We start from the raw sequence: 17,046 nt of genomic DNA, 5'->3' as shown, positions 1-17,046 counted from the left end.
CCACAATGCAGTGCTGAAAGAGGAGGAATCTACATAAAAACGCCTTCCTGGCAACGCCCAAATGCCCTGCTGCCATGCAGATAAACACTGGCAGCGGCAGCAAGTGCATGCCCACAGCCACCCCTTGTTCCTTCACACCTTGTATCAGCTGTAATCCAGTCCAGTCCAGTGCTGCCTGCTGAGCAGCACTGACCAACACTGCCTGGGCCCAGGCTTTTATCTCTGAGGCCCCATTATGATGTCAGAAAGCTGGCTCTGGAATCCTGAGGGCTCCACTATGACACGTGCAAAGTTCCGTCTGAACTTTATATAAGACGGTGAGGCTCAGTCAGTCACTCAGTGTTGCCTGAGAGGGCAACACTGCAACAGCCGGCCGCCAGGCTGTCTTTTTTTTGCACAGCTAGTTGCCTCCAGGAGGCCACAAGAGGGAGACAAGGGACTGCAAAATGGAAAATAGGCATCCACCAACTTTACAGACAACTTCTCCTTGCTCCTACAACCTCCATCCTTGCACAGTTTGTTATTCTTCTAGGTAACATAGTAACAAATCCAAATTGCTGCTCTCTTTGTAGGCAAGCAAGGCTTTGTTGCAACTGCAATTCTTACTTCTTCTTGAAATGTAGGGACGACAGTACATTCCATCACATCCATCTAGTGTACACAGGTAGGTCCATTGTGGCGGGCAGGCGAGCGGGCGGGCTGCTTTATTGGCTGTTTGCTGTTCCCCTACTCCACTCCACTATTTGACTGTTGTGCTGCATCAATCAATCAATCAATCAATCAATCAATCAATCAATCAATCAATCAATCAATCAATCAATCAATCAGTGGCTGGCTCAGGTGCAGCTCTTTAACTTACCTAAAAGGGAGGGCGGAGAGAAGACAAGGAAGGTGAATGAGGTGTTCCAATGTGAAATGCCGGAAACACAGAAACACAGACGACACACAACAAGAGGTGGCAATCTATTCATTAATTGCATTTAATCAATGAGCTCATTATCACTCATGCATTGTCCAACAGGTGTTGAAATAATGGGATTAAAAGGGGAGATCCCTTCAGAAAGACAGAAACAATAGCAAAGACAAAAAACACTTTTGGAATCTGCTTTTAGTCAACACATAAGGAAAGGGTGCACCGGTCCTGGAAATACTGCAATACCAGGTCAATGCGTGGAGTGGACAGAGCAAGCTCTATTTCCATCTCCCTGTTCTAAAAATCCATTTAATATATGGTCCCCAGATAGGGGACGTATCAGATATTAAACTGATAAGAACAGATACTACACTTGATCTTAGCCAAAAGGCCGAGAAGCGATAACCCGAACGGGCCGCGCGTTGCCCGAGCCTGCCCGATACTGCTGTTCAGCCCTTGCAGCGATTCAGCCTACTTCTAGGCAATTCCATGGGGCCCTGCAGGCTCACACACTCACAGCTACACGGGAGGTGAATAAAGGCCGGAGAGGAAGCCAGACAGGATTTGCTTCTTTTGCTTGCACCACAATGCAGTGCTGAAAGAGGAGGAATCTACATAAAAACGCCTTCCTGGCAACGCCCAAATGCCCTGCTGCCATGCAGATAAACACTGGCAGCGGCAGCAAGTGCATGCCCACAGCCACCCCTTGTTCCTTCACACCTTGTATCAGCTGTAATCCAGTCCAGTCCAGTGCTGCCTGCTGAGCAGCACTGACCAACACTGCCTGGGCCCAGGCTTTTATCTCTGAGGCCCCATTATGATGTCAGAAAGCTGGCTCTGGAATCCTGAGGGCTCCACTATGACACGTGCAAAGTTCCGTCTGAACTTTATATAAGACGGTGAGGCTCAGTCAGTCACTCAGTGTTGCCTGAGAGGGCAACACTGCAACAGCCGGCCGCCAGGCTGTCTTTTTTTTGCACAGCTAGTTGCCTCCAGGAGGCCACAAGAGGGAGACAAGGGACTGCAAAATGGAAAATAGGCATCCACCAACTTTACAGACAACTTCTCCTTGCTCCTACAACCTCCATCCTTGCACAGTTTGTTATTCTTCTAGGTAACATAGTAACAAATCCAAATTGCTGCTCTCTTTGTAGGCAAGCAAGGCTTTGTTGCAACTGCAATTCTTACTTCTTCTTGAAATGTAGGGACGACAGTACATTCCATCACATCCATCTAGTGTACACAGGTAGGTCCATTGTGGCGGGCAGGCGAGCGGGCGGGCTGCTTTATTGGCTGTTTGCTGTTCCCCTACTCCACTCCACTATTTGACTGTTGTGCTGCATCAATCAATCAATCAATCAATCAATCAATCAATCAATCAATCAATCAATCAATCAATCAATCAATCAATCAGTGGCTGGCTCAGGTGCAGCTCTTTAACTTACCTAAAAGGGAGGGCGGAGAGAAGACAAGGAAGGTGAATGAGGTGTTCCAATGTGAAATGCCGGAAACACAGAAACACAGACGACACACAACAAGAGGTGGCAATCTATTCATTAATTGCATTTAATCAATGAGCTCATTATCACTCATGCATTGTCCAACAGGTGTTGAAATAATGGGATTAAAAGGGGAGATCCCTTCAGAAAGACAGAAACAATAGCAAAGACAAAAAACACTTTTGGAATCTGCTTTTAGTCAACACATAAGGAAAGGGTGCACCGGTCCTGGAAATACTGCAATACCAGGTCAATGCGTGGAGTGGACAGAGCAAGCTCTATTTCCATCTCCCTGTTCTAAAAATCCATTTAATATATGGTCCCCAGATAGGGGACGTATCAGATATTAAACTGATAAGAACAGATACTACACTTGATCTTAGCCAAAAGGCCGAGAAGCGATAACCCGAACGGGCCGCGCGTTGCCCGAGCCTGCCCGATACTGCTGTTCAGCCCTTGCAGCGATTCAGCCTACTTCTAGGCAATTCCATGGGGCCCTGCAGGCTCACACACTCACAGCTACACGGGAGGTGAATAAAGGCCGGAGAGGAAGCCAGACAGGATTTGCTTCTTTTGCTTGCACCACAATGCAGTGCTGAAAGAGGAGGAATCTAAATAAAAACGCCTTCCTGGCAACGCCCAAATGCCCTGCTGCCATGCAGATAAACACTGGCAGCGGCAGCAAGTGCATGCCCACAGCCACCCCTTGTTCCTTCACACCTTGTATCAGCTGTAATCCAGTCCAGTCCAGTGCTGCCTGCTGAGCAGCACTGACCAACACTGCCTGGGCCCAAGCTTTTATCTCTGAGGCCCCATTATGATGTCAGAAAGCTGGCTCTGGAATCCTGAGGGCTCCACTATGACACGTGCAAAGTTCCGTCTGAACTTTATATAAGACGGTGAGGCTCAGTCAGTCACTCAGTGTTGCCTGAGAGGGCAACACTGCAACAGCCGGCCGCCAGGCTGTCTTTTTTTTGCACAGCTAGTTGCCTCCAGGAGGCCACAAGAGGGAGACAAGGGACTGCAAAATGGAAAATAGGCATCCACCAACTTTACAGACAACTTCTCCTTGCTCCTACAACCTCCATCCTTGCACAGTTTGTTATTCTTCTAGGTAACATAGTAACAAATCCAAATTGCTGCTCTCTTTGTAGGCAAGCAAGGCTTTGTTGCAACTGCAATTCTTACTTCTTCTTGAAATGTAGGGACGACAGTACATTCCATCACATCCATCTAGTGTACACAGGTAGGTCCATTGTGGCGGGCAGGCGAGCGGGCGGGCTGCTTTATTGGCTGTTTGCTGTTCCCCTACTCCACTCCACTATTTGACTGTTGTGCTGCATCAATCAATCAATCAATCAATCAATCAATCAATCAATCAATCAATCAATCAATCAATCAGTGGCTGGCTCAGGTGCAGCTCTTTAACTTACCTAAAAGGGAGGGCGGAGAGAAGACAAGGAAGGTGAATGAGGTGTTCCAATGTGAAATGCCGGAAACACAGAAACACAGACGACACACAACAAGAGGTGGCAATCTATTCATTAATTGCATTTAATCAATGAGCTCATTATCACTCATGCATTGTCCAACAGGTGTTGAAATAATGGGATTAAAAGGGGAGATCCCTTCAGAAAGACAGAAACAATAGCAAAGACAAAAAACACTTTTGGAATCTGCTTTTAGTCAACACATAAGGAAAGGGTGCACCGGTCCTGGAAATACTGCAATACCAGGTCAATGCGTGGAGTGGACAGAGCAAGCTCTATTTCCATCTCCCTGTTCTAAAAATCCATTTAATATATGGTCCCCAGATAGGGGACGTATCAGATATTAAACTGATAAGAACAGATACTACACTTGATCTTAGCCAAAAGGCCGAGAAGCGATAACCCGAACGGGCCGCGCGTTGCCCGAGCCTGCCCGATACTGCTGTTCAGCCCTTGCAGCGATTCAGCCTACTTCTAGGCAATTCCATGGGGCCCTGCAGGCTCACACACTCACAGCTACACGGGAGGTGAATAAAGGCCGGAGAGGAAGCCAGACAGGATTTGCTTCTTTTGCTTGCACCACAATGCAGTGCTGAAAGAGGAGGAATCTACATAAAAATGCCTTCCTGGCAACGCCCAAATGCCCTGCTGCCATGCAGATAAACACTGGCAGCGGCAGCAAGTGCATGCCCACAGCCACCCCTTGTTCCTTCACACCTTGTATCAGCTGTAATCCAGTCCAGTCCAGTGCTGCCTGCTGAGCAGCACTGACCAACACTGCCTGGGCCCAGGCTTTTATCTCTGAGGCCCCATTATGATGTCAGAAAGCTGGCTCTGGAATCCTGAGGGCTCCACTATGACACGTGAAAAGTTCCGTCTGAACTTTATATAAGACGGTGAGGCTCAGTCAGTCACTCAGTGTTGCCTGAGAGGGCAACACTGCAACAGCCGGCCGCCAGGCTGTCTTTTTTTTGCACAGCTAGTTGCCTCCAGGAGGCCACAAGAGGGAGACAAGGGACTGCAAAATGGAAAATAGGCATCCACCAACTTTACAGACAACTTCTCCTTGCTCCTACAACCTCCATCCTTGCACAGTTTGTTATTCTTCTAGGTAACATAGTAACAAATCCAAATTGCTGCTCTCTTTGTAGGCAAGCAAGGCTTTGTTGCAACTGCAATTCTTACTTCTTCTTGAAATGTAGGGACGACAGTACATTCCATCACATCCATCTAGTGTACACAGGTAGGTCCATTGTGGCGGGCAGGCGAGCGGGCGGGCTGCTTTATTGGCTGTTTGCTGTTCCCCTACTCCACTCCACTATTTGACTGTTGTGCTGCATCAATCAATCAATCAATCAATCAATCAATCAATCAATCAATCAATCAATCAATCAGTGGCTGGCTCAGGTGCAGCTCTTTAACTTACCTAAAAGGGAGGGCGGAGAGAAGACAAGGAAGGTGAATGAGGTGTTCCAATGTGAAATGCCGGAAACACAGAAACACAGACGACACACAACAAGAGGTGGCAATCTATTCATTAATTGCATTTAATCAATGAGCTCATTATCACTCATGCATTGTCCAACAGGTGTTGAAATAATGGGATTAAAAGGGGAGATCCCTTCAGAAAGACAGAAACAATAGCAAAGACAAAAAACACTTTTGGAATCTGCTTTTAGTCAACACATAAGGAAAGGGTGCACCGGTCCTGGAAATACTGCAATACCAGGTCAATGCGTGGAGTGGACAGAGCAAGCTCTATTTCCATCTCCCTGTTCTAAAAATCCATTTAATATATGGTCCCCAGATAGGGGACGTATCAGATATTAAACTGATAAGAACAGATACTACACTTGATCTTAGCCAAAAGGCCGAGAAGCGATAACCCGAACGGGCCGCGCGTTGCCCGAGCCTGCCCGATACTGCTGTTCAGCCCTTGCAGCGATTCAGCCTACTTCTAGGCAATTCCATGGGGCCCTGCAGGCTCACACACTCACAGCTACACGGGAGGTGAATAAAGGCCGGAGAGGAAGCCAGACAGGATTTGCTTCTTTTGCTTGCACCACAATGCAGTGCTGAAAGAGGAGGAATCTACATAAAAACGCCTTCCTGGCAACGCCCAAATGCCCTGCTGCCATGCAGATAAACACTGGCAGCGGCAGCAAGTGCATGCCCACAGCCACCCCTTGTTCCTTCACACCTTGTATCAGCTGTAATCCAGTCCAGTCCAGTGCTGCCTGCTGAGCAGCACTGACCAACACTGCCTGGGCCCAGGCTTTTATCTCTGAGGCCCCATTATGATGTCAGAAAGCTGGCTCTGGAATCCTGAGGGCTCCACTATGACACGTGCAAAGTTCCGTCTGAACTTTATATAAGACGGTGAGGCTCAGTCAGTCACTCAGTGTTGCCTGAGAGGGCAACACTGCAACAGCCGGCCGCCAGGCTGTCTTTTTTTTGCACAGCTAGTTGCCTCCAGGAGGCCACAAGAGGGAGACAAGGGACTGCAAAATGGAAAATAGGCATCCACCAACTTTACAGACAACTTCTCCTTGCTCCTACAACCTCCATCCTTGCACAGTTTGTTATTCTTCTAGGTAACATAGTAACAAATCCAAATTGCTGCTCTCTTTGTAGGCAAGCAAGGCTTTGTTGCAACTGCAATTCTTACTTCTTCTTGAAATGTAGGGACGACAGTACATTCCATCACATCCATCTAGTGTACACAGGTAGGTCCATTGTGGCGGGCAGGCGAGCGGGCGGGCTGCTTTATTGGCTGTTTGCTGTTCCCCTACTCCACTCCACTATTTGACTGTTGTGCTGCATCAATCAATCAATCAATCAATCAATCAATCAATCAATCAATCAGTGGCTGGCTCAGGTGCAGCTCTTTAACTTACCTAAAAGGGAGGGCGGAGAGAAGACAAGGAAGGTGAATGAGGTGTTCCAATGTGAAATGCCGGAAACACAGAAACACAGACGACACACAACAAGAGGTGGCAATCTATTCATTAATTGCATTTAATCAATGAGCTCATTATCACTCATGCATTGTCCAACAGGTGTTGAAATAATGGGATTAAAAGGGGAGATCCCTTCAGAAAGACAGAAACAATAGCAAAGACAAAAAACACTTTTGGAATCTGCTTTTAGTCAACACATAAGGAAAGGGTGCACCGGTCCTGGAAATACTGCAATACCAGGTCAATGCGTGGAGTGGACAGAGCAAGCTCTATTTCCATCTCCCTGTTCTAAAAATCCATTTAATATATGGTCCCCAGATAGGGGACGTATCAGATATTAAACTGATAAGAACAGATACTACACTTGATCTTAGCCAAAAGGCCGAGAAGCGATAACCCGAACGGGCCGCGCGTTGCCCGAGCCTGCCCGATACTGCTGTTCAGCCCTTGCAGCGATTCAGCCTACTTCTAGGCAATTCCATGGGGCCCTGCAGGCTCACACACTCACAGCTACACGGGAGGTGAATAAAGGCCGGAGAGGAAGCCAGACAGGATTTGCTTCTTTTGCTTGCACCACAATGCAGTGCTGAAAGAGGAGGAATCTACATAAAAACGCCTTCCTGGCAACGCCCAAATGCCCTGCTGCCATGCAGATAAACACTGGCAGCGGCAGCAAGTGCATGCCCACAGCCACCCCTTGTTCCTTCACACCTTGTATCAGCTGTAATCCAGTCCAGTCCAGTGCTGCCTGCTGAGCAGCACTGACCAACACTGCCTGGGCCCAGGCTTTTATCTCTGAGGCCCCATTATGATGTCAGAAAGCTGGCTCTGGAATCCTGAGGGCTCCACTATGACACGTGCAAAGTTCCGTCTGAACTTTATATAAGACGGTGAGGCTCAGTCAGTCACTCAGTGTTGCCTGAGAGGGCAACACTGCAACAGCCGGCCGCCAGGCTGTCTTTTTTTTGCACAGCTAGTTGCCTCCAGGAGGCCACAAGAGGGAGACAAGGGACTGCAAAATGGAAAATAGGCATCCACCAACTTTACAGACAACTTCTCCTTGCTCCTACAACCTCCATCCTTGCACAGTTTGTTATTCTTCTAGGTAACATAGTAACAAATCCAAATTGCTGCTCTCTTTGTAGGCAAGCAAGGCTTTGTTGCAACTGCAATTCTTACTTCTTCTTGAAATGTAGGGACGACAGTACATTCCATCACATCCATCTAGTGTACACAGGTAGGTCCATTGTGGCGGGCAGGCGAGCGGGCGGGCTGCTTTATTGGCTGTTTGCTGTTCCCCTACTCCACTCCACTATTTGACTGTTGTGCTGCATCAATCAATCAATCAATCAATCAATCAATCAATCAATCAATCAATCAATCAGTGGCTGGCTCAGGTGCAGCTCTTTAACTTACCTAAAAGGGAGGGCGGAGAGAAGACAAGGAAGGTGAATGAGGTGTTCCAATGTGAAATGCCGGAAACACAGAAACACAGACGACACACAACAAGAGGTGGCAATCTATTCATTAATTGCATTTAATCAATGAGCTCATTATCACTCATGCATTGTCCAACAGGTGTTGAAATAATGGGATTAAAAGGGGAGATCCCTTCAGAAAGACAGAAACAATAGCAAAGACAAAAAACACTTTTGGAATCTGCTTTTAGTCAACACATAAGGAAAGGGTGCACCGGTCCTGGAAATACTGCAATACCAGGTCAATGCGTGGAGTGGACAGAGCAAGCTCTATTTCCATCTCCCTGTTCTAAAAATCCATTTAATATATGGTCCCCAGATAGGGGACGTATCAGATATTAAACTGATAAGAACAGATACTACACTTGATCTTAGCCAAAAGGCCGAGAAGCGATAACCCGAACGGGCCGCGCGTTGCCCGAGCCTGCCCGATACTGCTGTTCAGCCCTTGCAGCGATTCAGCCTACTTCTAGGCAATTCCATGGGGCCCTGCAGGCTCACACACTCACAGCTACACGGGAGGTGAATAAAGGCCGGAGAGGAAGCCAGACAGGATTTGCTTCTTTTGCTTGCACCACAATGCAGTGCTGAAAGAGGAGGAATCTACATAAAAACGCCTTCCTGGCAACGCCCAAATGCCCTGCTGCCATGCAGATAAACACTGGCAGCGGCAGCAAGTGCATGCCCACAGCCACCCCTTGTTCCTTCACACCTTGTATCAGCTGTAATCCAGTCCAGTCCAGTGCTGCCTGCTGAGCAGCACTGACCAACACTGCCTGGGCCCAGGCTTTTATCTCTGAGGCCCCATTATGATGTCAGAAAGCTGGCTCTGGAATCCTGAGGGCTCCACTATGACACGTGCAAAGTTCCGTCTGAACTTTATATAAGACGGTGAGGCTCAGTCAGTCACTCAGTGTTGCCTGAGAGGGCAACACTGCAACAGCCGGCCGCCAGGCTGTCTTTTTTTTGCACAGCTAGTTGCCTCCAGGAGGCCACAAGAGGGAGACAAGGGACTGCAAAATGGAAAATAGGCATCCACCAACTTTACAGACAACTTCTCCTTGCTCCTACAACCTCCATCCTTGCACAGTTTGTTATTCTTCTAGGTAACATAGTAACAAATCCAAATTGCTGCTCTCTTTGTAGGCAAGCAAGGCTTTGTTGCAACTGCAATTCTTACTTCTTCTTGAAATGTAGGGACGACAGTACATTCCATCACATCCATCTAGTGTACACAGGTAGGTCCATTGTGGCGGGCAGGCGAGCGGGCGGGCTGCTTTATTGGCTGTTTGCTGTTCCCCTACTCCACTCCACTATTTGACTGTTGTGCTGCATCAATCAATCAATCAATCAATCAATCAATCAATCAATCAATCAATCAGTGGCTGGCTCAGGTGCAGCTCTTTAACTTACCTAAAAGGGAGGGCGGAGAGAAGACAAGGAAGGTGAATGAGGTGTTCCAATGTGAAATGCCGGAAACACAGAAACACAGACGACACACAACAAGAGGTGGCAATCTATTCATTAATTGCATTTAATCAATGAGCTCATTATCACTCATGCATTGTCCAACAGGTGTTGAAATAATGGGATTAAAAGGGGAGATCCCTTCAGAAAGACAGAAACAATAGCAAAGACAAAAAACACTTTTGGAATCTGCTTTTAGTCAACACATAAGGAAAGGGTGCACCGGTCCTGGAAATACTGCAATACCAGGTCAATGCGTGGAGTGGACAGAGCAAGCTCTATTTCCATCTCCCTGTTCTAAAAATCCATTTAATATATGGTCCCCAGATAGGGGACGTATCAGATATTAAACTGATAAGAACAGATACTACACTTGATCTTAGCCAAAAGGCCGAGAAGCGATAACCCGAACGGGCCGCGCGTTGCCCGAGCCTGCCCGATACTGCTGTTCAGCCCTTGCAGCGATTCAGCCTACTTCTAGGCAATTCCATGGGGCCCTGCAGGCTCACACACTCACAGCTACACGGGAGGTGAATAAAGGCCGGAGAGGAAGCCAGACAGGATTTGCTTCTTTTGCTTGCACCACAATGCAGTGCTGAAAGAGGAGGAATCTACATAAAAACGCCTTCCTGGCAACGCCCAAATGCCCTGCTGCCATGCAGATAAACACTGGCAGCGGCAGCAAGTGCATGCCCACAGCCACCCCTTGTTCCTTCACACCTTGTATCAGCTGTAATCCAGTCCAGTCCAGTGCTGCCTGCTGAGCAGCACTGACCAACACTGCCTGGGCCCAGGCTTTTATCTCTGAGGCCCCATTATGATGTCAGAAAGCTGGCTCTGGAATCCTGAGGGCTCCACTATGACACGTGCAAAGTTCCGTCTGAACTTTATATAAGACGGTGAGGCTCAGTCAGTCACTCAGTGTTGCCTGAGAGGGCAACACTGCAACAGCCGGCCGCCAGGCTGTCTTTTTTTTGCACAGCTAGTTGCCTCCAGGAGGCCACAAGAGGGAGACAAGGGACTGCAAAATGGAAAATAGGCATCCACCAACTTTACAGACAACTTCTCCTTGCTCCTACAACCTCCATCCTTGCACAGTTTGTTATTCTTCTAGGTAACATAGTAACAAATCCAAATTGCTGCTCTCTTTGTAGGCAAGCAAGGCTTTGTTGCAACTGCAATTCTTACTTCTTCTTGAAATGTAGGGACGACAGTACATTCCATCACATCCATCTAGTGTACACAGGTAGGTCCATTGTGGCGGGCAGGCGAGCGGGCGGGCTGCTTTATTGGCTGTTTGCTGTTCCCCTACTCCACTCCACTATTTGACTGTTGTGCTGCATCAATCAATCAATCAATCAATCAATCAATCAATCAATCAATCAATCAATCAATCAATCAATCAGTGGCTGGCTCAGGTGCAGCTCTTTAACTTACCTAAAAGGGAGGGCGGAGAGAAGACAAGGAAGGTGAATGAGGTGTTCCAATGTGAAATGCCGGAAACACAGAAACACAGACGACACACAACAAGAGGTGGCAATCTATTCATTAATTGCATTTAATCAATGAGCTCATTATCACTCATGCATTGTCCAACAGGTGTTGAAATAATGGGATTAAAAGGGGAGATCCCTTCAGAAAGACAGAAACAATAGCAAAGACAAAAAACACTTTTGGAATCTGCTTTTAGTCAACACATAAGGAAAGGGTGCACCGGTCCTGGAAATACTGCAATACCAGGTCAATGCGTGGAGTGGACAGAGCAAGCTCTATTTCCATCTCCCTGTTCTAAAAATCCATTTAATATATGGTCCCCAGATAGGGGACGTATCAGATATTAAACTGATAAGAACAGATACTACACTTGATCTTAGCCAAAAGGCCGAGAAGCGATAACCCGAACGGGCCGCGCGTTGCCCGAGCCTGCCCGATACTGCTGTTCAGCCCTTGCAGCGATTCAGCCTACTTCTAGGCAATTCCATGGGGCCCTGCAGGCTCACACACTCACAGCTACACGGGAGGTGAATAAAGGCCGGAGAGGAAGCCAGACAGGATTTGCTTCTTTTGCTTGCACCACAATGCAGTGCTGAAAGAGGAGGAATCTACATAAAAACGCCTTCCTGGCAACGCCCAAATGCCCTGCTGCCATGCAGATAAACACTGGCAGCGGCAGCAAGTGCATGCCCACAGCCACCCCTTGTTCCTTCACACCTTGTATCAGCTGTAATCCAGTCCAGTCCAGTGCTGCCTGCTGAGCAGCACTGACCAACACTGCCTGGGCCCAGGCTTTTATCTCTGAGGCCCCATTATGATGTCAGAAAGCTGGCTCTGGAATCCTGAGGGCTCCACTATGACACGTGCAAAGTTCCGTCTGAACTTTATATAAGACGGTGAGGCTCAGTCAGTCACTCAGTGTTGCCTGAGAGGCCAACACTGCAACAGCCGGCCGCCAGGCTGTCTTTTTTTTGCACAGCTAGTTGCCTCCAGGAGGCCACAAGAGGGAGACAAGGGACTGCAAAATGGAAAATAGGCATCCACCAACTTTACAGACAACTTCTCCTTGCTCCTACAACCTCCATCCTTGCACAGTTTGTTATTCTTCTAGGTAACATAGTAACAAATCCAAATTGCTGCTCTCTTTGTAGGCAAGCAAGGCTTTGTTGCAACTGCAATTCTTACTTCTTCTTGAAATGTAGGGACGACAGTACATTCCATCACATCCATCTAGTGTACACAGGTAGGTCCATTGTGGCGGGCAGGCGAGCGGGCGGGCTGCTTTATTGGCTGTTTGCTGTTCCCCTACTCCACTCCACTATTTGACTGTTGTGCTGCATCAATCAATCAATCAATCAATCAATCAATCAATCAATCAATCAATCAATCAATCAATCAGTGGCTGGCTCAGGTGCAGCTCTTTAACTTACCTAAAAGGGAGGGCGGAGAGAAGACAAGGAAGGTGAATGAGGTGTTCCAATGTGAAATGCCGGAAACACAGAAACACAGACGACACACAACAAGAGGTTGCAATCTATTCATTAATTGCATTTAATCAATGAGCTCATTATCACTCATGCATTGTCCAACAGGTGTTGAAATAATGGGATTAAAAGGGGAGATCCCTTCAGAAAGACAGAAACAATAGCAAAGACAAAAAACACTTTTGGAATCTGCTTTTAGTCAACACATAAGGAAAGGGTGCACCGGTCCTGGAAATACTGCAATACCAGGTCAATGCGTGGAGTGGACAGAGCAAGCTCTATTTCCATCTCCCTGTTCTAAAAATCCATTTAATATATGGTCCCCAGATAGGGGACGTATCAGATATTAAACTGATAAGAACAGATACTACACTTGATCTTAGCCAAAAGGCCGAGAAGCGATAACCCGAACGGGCCGCGCGTTGCCCGAGCCTGCCCGATACTGCTGTTCAGCCCTTGCAACGATTCAGCCTACTTCTAGGCAATTCCATGGGGCCCTGCAGGCTCACACACTCACAGCTACACGGGAGGTGAATAAAGGCCGGAGAGGAAGCCAGACAGGATTTGCTTCTTTTGCTTGCACCACAATGCAGTGCTGAAAGAGGAGGAATCTACATAAAAACGCCTTCCTGGCAACGCCCAAATGCCCTGCTGCCATGCAGATAAACACTGGCAGCGGCAGCAAGTGCATGCCCACAGCCACCCCTTGTTCCTTCACACCTTGTATCAGCTGTAATCCAGTCCAGTCCAGTGCTGCCTGCTGAGCAGCACTGACCAACACTGCCTGGGCCCAGGCTTTTATCTCTGAGGCCCCATTATGATGTCAGAAAGCTGGCTCTGGAATCCTGAGGGCTCCACTATGACACGTGCAAAGTTCCGTCTGAACTTTATATAAGACGGTGAGGCTCAGTCAGTCACTCAGTGTTGCCTGAGAGGGCAACACTGCAACAGCCGGCCGCCAGGCTGTCTTTTTTTTGCACAGCTAGTTGCCTCCAGGAGGCCACAAGAGGGAGACAAGGGACTGCAAAATGGAAAATAGGCATCCACCAACTTTACAGACAACTTCTCCTTGCTCCTACAACCTCCATCCTTGCACAGTTTGTTATTCTTCTAGGTAACATAGTAACAAATCCAAATTGCTGCTCTCTTTGTAGGCAAGCAAGGCTTTGTTGCAACTGCAATTCTTACTTCTTCTTGAAATGTAGGGACGACAGTACATTCCATCACATCCATCTAGTGTACACAGGTAGGTCCATTGTGGCGGGCAGGCGAGCGGGCGGGCTGCTTTATTGGCTGTTTGCTGTTCCCCTACTCCACTCCACTAGTTGACTGTTGTGCTGCATCAATCAATCAATCAATCAATCAATCAATCAATCAGTGGCTGGCTCAGGTGCAGCTCTTTAACTTACCTAAAAGGGAGGGCGGAGAGAAGACAAGGAAGGTGAATGAGGTGTTCCAATGTGAAATGCCGGAAACACAGAAACACAGACGACACACAACAAGAGGTGGCAATCTATTCATTAATTGCATTTAATCAATGAGCTCATTATCACTCATGCATTGTCCAACAGGTGTTGAAATAATGGGATTAAAAGGGGAGATCCCTTCAGAAAGACAGAAACAATAGCAAAGACAAAAAACACTTTTGGAATCTGCTTTTAGTCAACACATAAGGAAAGGGTGCACCGGTCCTGGAAATACTGCAATACCAGGTCAATGCGTGGAGTGGACAGAGCAAGCTCTATTTCCATCTCCCTGTTCTAAAAATCCATTTAATATATGGTCCCCAGATAGGGGACGTATCAGATATTAAACTGATAAGAACAGATACTACACTTGATCTTAGCCAAAAGGCCGAGAAGCGATAACCCGAACGGGCCGCGCGTTGCCCGAGCCTGCCCGATACTGCTGTTCAGCCCTTGCAGCGATTCAGCCTACTTCTAGGCAATTCCATGGGGCCCTGCAGGCTCACACACTCACAGCTACACGGGAGGTGAATAAAGGCCGGAGAGGAAGCCAGACAGGATTTGCTTCTTTTGCTTGCACCACAATGCAGTGCTGAAAGAGGAGGAATCTACATAAAAACGCCTTCCTGGCAACGCCCAAATGCCCTGCTGCCATGCAGATAAACACTGGCAGCGGCAGCAAGTGCATGCCCACAGCCACCCCTTGTTCCTTCACACCTTGTATCAGCTGTAATCCAGTCCAGTCCAGTGCTGCCTGCTGAGCAGCACTGACCAACACTGCCTGGGCCCAGGCTTTTATCTCTGAGGCCCCATTATGATGTCAGAAAGCTGGCTCTGGAATCCTGAGGGCTCCACTATGACACGTGCAAAGTTCCGTCTGAACTTTATATAAGACGGTGAGGCTCAGTCAGTCACTCAGTGTTGCCTGAGAGGGCAACACTGCAACAGCCGGCCGCCAGGCTGTCTTTTTTTTGCACAGCTAGTTGCCTCCAGGAGGCCACAAGAGGGAGACAAGGGACTGCAAAATGGAAAATAGGCATCCACCAACTTTACAGACAACTTCTCCTTGCTCCTACAACCTCCATCCTTGCACAGTTTGTTATTCTTCTAGGTAACATAGTAACAAATCCAAATTGCTGCTCTCTTTGTAGGCAAGCAAGGCTTTGTTGCAACTGCAATTCTTACTTCTTCTTGAAATGTAGGGACGACAGTACATTCCATCACATCCATCTAGTGTACACAGGTAGGTCCATTGTGGCGGGCAGGCGAGCGGGCGGGCTGCTTTATTGGCTGTTTGCTGTTCCCCTACTCCACTCCACTATTTGACTGTTGTGCTGCATCAATCAATCAATCAATCAATCAATCAATCAATCAATCAATCAATCAATCAATCAATCAGTGGCTGGCTCAGGTGCAGCTCTTTAACTTACCTAAAAGGGAGGGCGGAGAGAAGACAAGGAAGGTGAATGAGGTGTTCCAATGTGAAATGCCGGAAACACAGAAACACAGACGACACACAACAAGAGGTGGCAATCTATTCATTAATTGCATTTAATCAATGAGCTCATTATCACTCATGCATTGTCCAACAGGTGTTGAAATAATGGGATTAAAAGGGGAGATCCCTTCAGAAAGACAGAAACAATAGCAAAGACAAAAAACACTTTTGGAATCTGCTTTTAGTCAACACATAAGGAAAGGGTGCACCGGTCCTGGAAATACTGCAATACCAGGTCAATGCGTGGAGTGGACAGAGCAAGCTCTATTTCCATCTCCCTGTTCTAAAAATCCATTTAATATATGGTCCCCAGATAGGGGACGTATCAGATATTAAACTGATAAGAACAGATACTACACTTGATCTTAGCCAAAAGGCCGAGAAGCGATAACCCGAACGGGCCGCGCGTTGCCCGAGCCTGCCCGATACTGCTGTTCAGCCCTTGCAGCGATTCAGCCTACTTCTAGGCAATTCCATGGGGCCCTGCAGGCTCACACACTCACAGCTACACGGGAGGTGAATAAAGGCCGGAGAGGAAGCCAGACAGGATTTGCTTCTTTTGCTTGCACCACAATGCAGTGCTGAAAGAGGAGGAATCTACATAAAAACGCCTTCCTGGCAACGCCCAAATGCCCTGCTGCCATGCAGATAAACACTGGCAGCGGCAGCAAGTGCATGCCCACAGCCACCCCTTGTTCCTTCCTTGTATCAGCTGTAATCCAGTCCAGTCCAGTGCTGCCTGCTGAGCAGCACTGACCAACACTGCCTGGGCCCAGGCTTTTATCTCTGAGGCCCCATTATGATGTCAGAAAGCTGGCTCTGGAATCCTGAGGGCTCCACTATGACACGTGCAAAGTTCCGTCTGAACTTTATATAAGACGGTGAGGCTCAGTCAGTCACTCAGTGTTGCCTGAGAGGGCAACACTGCAACAGCCGGCCGCCAGGCTGTCTTTTTTTTGCACAGCTAGTTGCCTCCAGGAGGCCACAAGAGGGAGACAAGGGACTGCAAAATGGAAAATAGGCATCCACCAACTTTACAGACAACTTCTCCTTGCTCCTACAACCTCCATCCTTGCACAGTTTGTTATTCTTCTAGGTAACATAGTAACAAATCCAAATTGCTGCTCTCTTTGTAGGCAAGCAAGGCTTTGTTGCAACTGCAATTCTTACTTCTTCTTGAAATGTAGGGACGACAGTACATTCCATCACATCCATCTAGTGTACACAGGTAGGTCCATTGTGGCGGGCAGGCGAGCGGGCGGGCTGCTTTATTGGCTGTTTGCTGTTCCCCTACTCC

The 17,046-nt window shown here is 47.8% G+C and overlaps 11 non-coding genes across 11 annotated transcripts; all 11 read right to left on the bottom strand.

Moving 5' to 3' along the window:
• Window positions 1-1,125: 1,125 nt before the first annotated feature.
• On the bottom strand, window positions 1,126-1,316 carry LOC142688490 (U2 spliceosomal RNA). Its single transcript, XR_012857569.1, has one exon. It is a non-coding gene; the product is annotated as a U2 spliceosomal RNA (small nuclear RNA).
• Window positions 1,317-2,624: 1,308 nt separating this feature from the next.
• On the bottom strand, window positions 2,625-2,815 carry LOC142688488 (U2 spliceosomal RNA). Its single transcript, XR_012857567.1, has one exon. It is a non-coding gene; the product is annotated as a U2 spliceosomal RNA (small nuclear RNA).
• A 1,296-nt stretch (window positions 2,816-4,111) lies between these two features.
• Window positions 4,112-4,302, bottom strand: LOC142688487 (U2 spliceosomal RNA). The gene has a single exon (XR_012857566.1). It is a non-coding gene; the product is annotated as a U2 spliceosomal RNA (small nuclear RNA).
• A 1,292-nt stretch (window positions 4,303-5,594) lies between these two features.
• On the bottom strand, window positions 5,595-5,785 carry LOC142688486 (U2 spliceosomal RNA). The gene has a single exon (XR_012857565.1). It is a non-coding gene; the product is annotated as a U2 spliceosomal RNA (small nuclear RNA).
• A 1,280-nt stretch (window positions 5,786-7,065) lies between these two features.
• Window positions 7,066-7,256, bottom strand: LOC142688485 (U2 spliceosomal RNA). Its single transcript, XR_012857564.1, has one exon. It is a non-coding gene; the product is annotated as a U2 spliceosomal RNA (small nuclear RNA).
• Window positions 7,257-8,544: 1,288 nt separating this feature from the next.
• LOC142688484 (U2 spliceosomal RNA) lies at window positions 8,545-8,735 on the bottom strand. The gene has a single exon (XR_012857563.1). It is a non-coding gene; the product is annotated as a U2 spliceosomal RNA (small nuclear RNA).
• A 1,284-nt stretch (window positions 8,736-10,019) lies between these two features.
• Window positions 10,020-10,210, bottom strand: LOC142688483 (U2 spliceosomal RNA). The gene has a single exon (XR_012857562.1). It is a non-coding gene; the product is annotated as a U2 spliceosomal RNA (small nuclear RNA).
• Window positions 10,211-11,510: 1,300 nt separating this feature from the next.
• On the bottom strand, window positions 11,511-11,701 carry LOC142688481 (U2 spliceosomal RNA). Its single transcript, XR_012857561.1, has one exon. It is a non-coding gene; the product is annotated as a U2 spliceosomal RNA (small nuclear RNA).
• Window positions 11,702-12,997: 1,296 nt separating this feature from the next.
• On the bottom strand, window positions 12,998-13,188 carry LOC142688480 (U2 spliceosomal RNA). Its single transcript, XR_012857560.1, has one exon. It is a non-coding gene; the product is annotated as a U2 spliceosomal RNA (small nuclear RNA).
• Window positions 13,189-14,460: 1,272 nt separating this feature from the next.
• On the bottom strand, window positions 14,461-14,651 carry LOC142688479 (U2 spliceosomal RNA). Its single transcript, XR_012857559.1, has one exon. It is a non-coding gene; the product is annotated as a U2 spliceosomal RNA (small nuclear RNA).
• A 1,296-nt stretch (window positions 14,652-15,947) lies between these two features.
• On the bottom strand, window positions 15,948-16,138 carry LOC142688478 (U2 spliceosomal RNA). Its single transcript, XR_012857558.1, has one exon. It is a non-coding gene; the product is annotated as a U2 spliceosomal RNA (small nuclear RNA).
• Between the last annotated feature and the right edge of the window lie 908 nt (window positions 16,139-17,046).

This window comes from Rhinoderma darwinii (assembly GCF_050947455.1).
Source record: "Rhinoderma darwinii isolate aRhiDar2 chromosome 5 unlocalized genomic scaffold, aRhiDar2.hap1 SUPER_5_unloc_26, whole genome shotgun sequence".
NCBI classification, from domain to species: domain Eukaryota; kingdom Metazoa; phylum Chordata; class Amphibia; order Anura; family Rhinodermatidae; genus Rhinoderma; species Rhinoderma darwinii.
The sequence above is the reverse complement of the archived record's forward strand: the minus strand, read 5'-3'. Positions and strand labels throughout refer to the sequence as shown.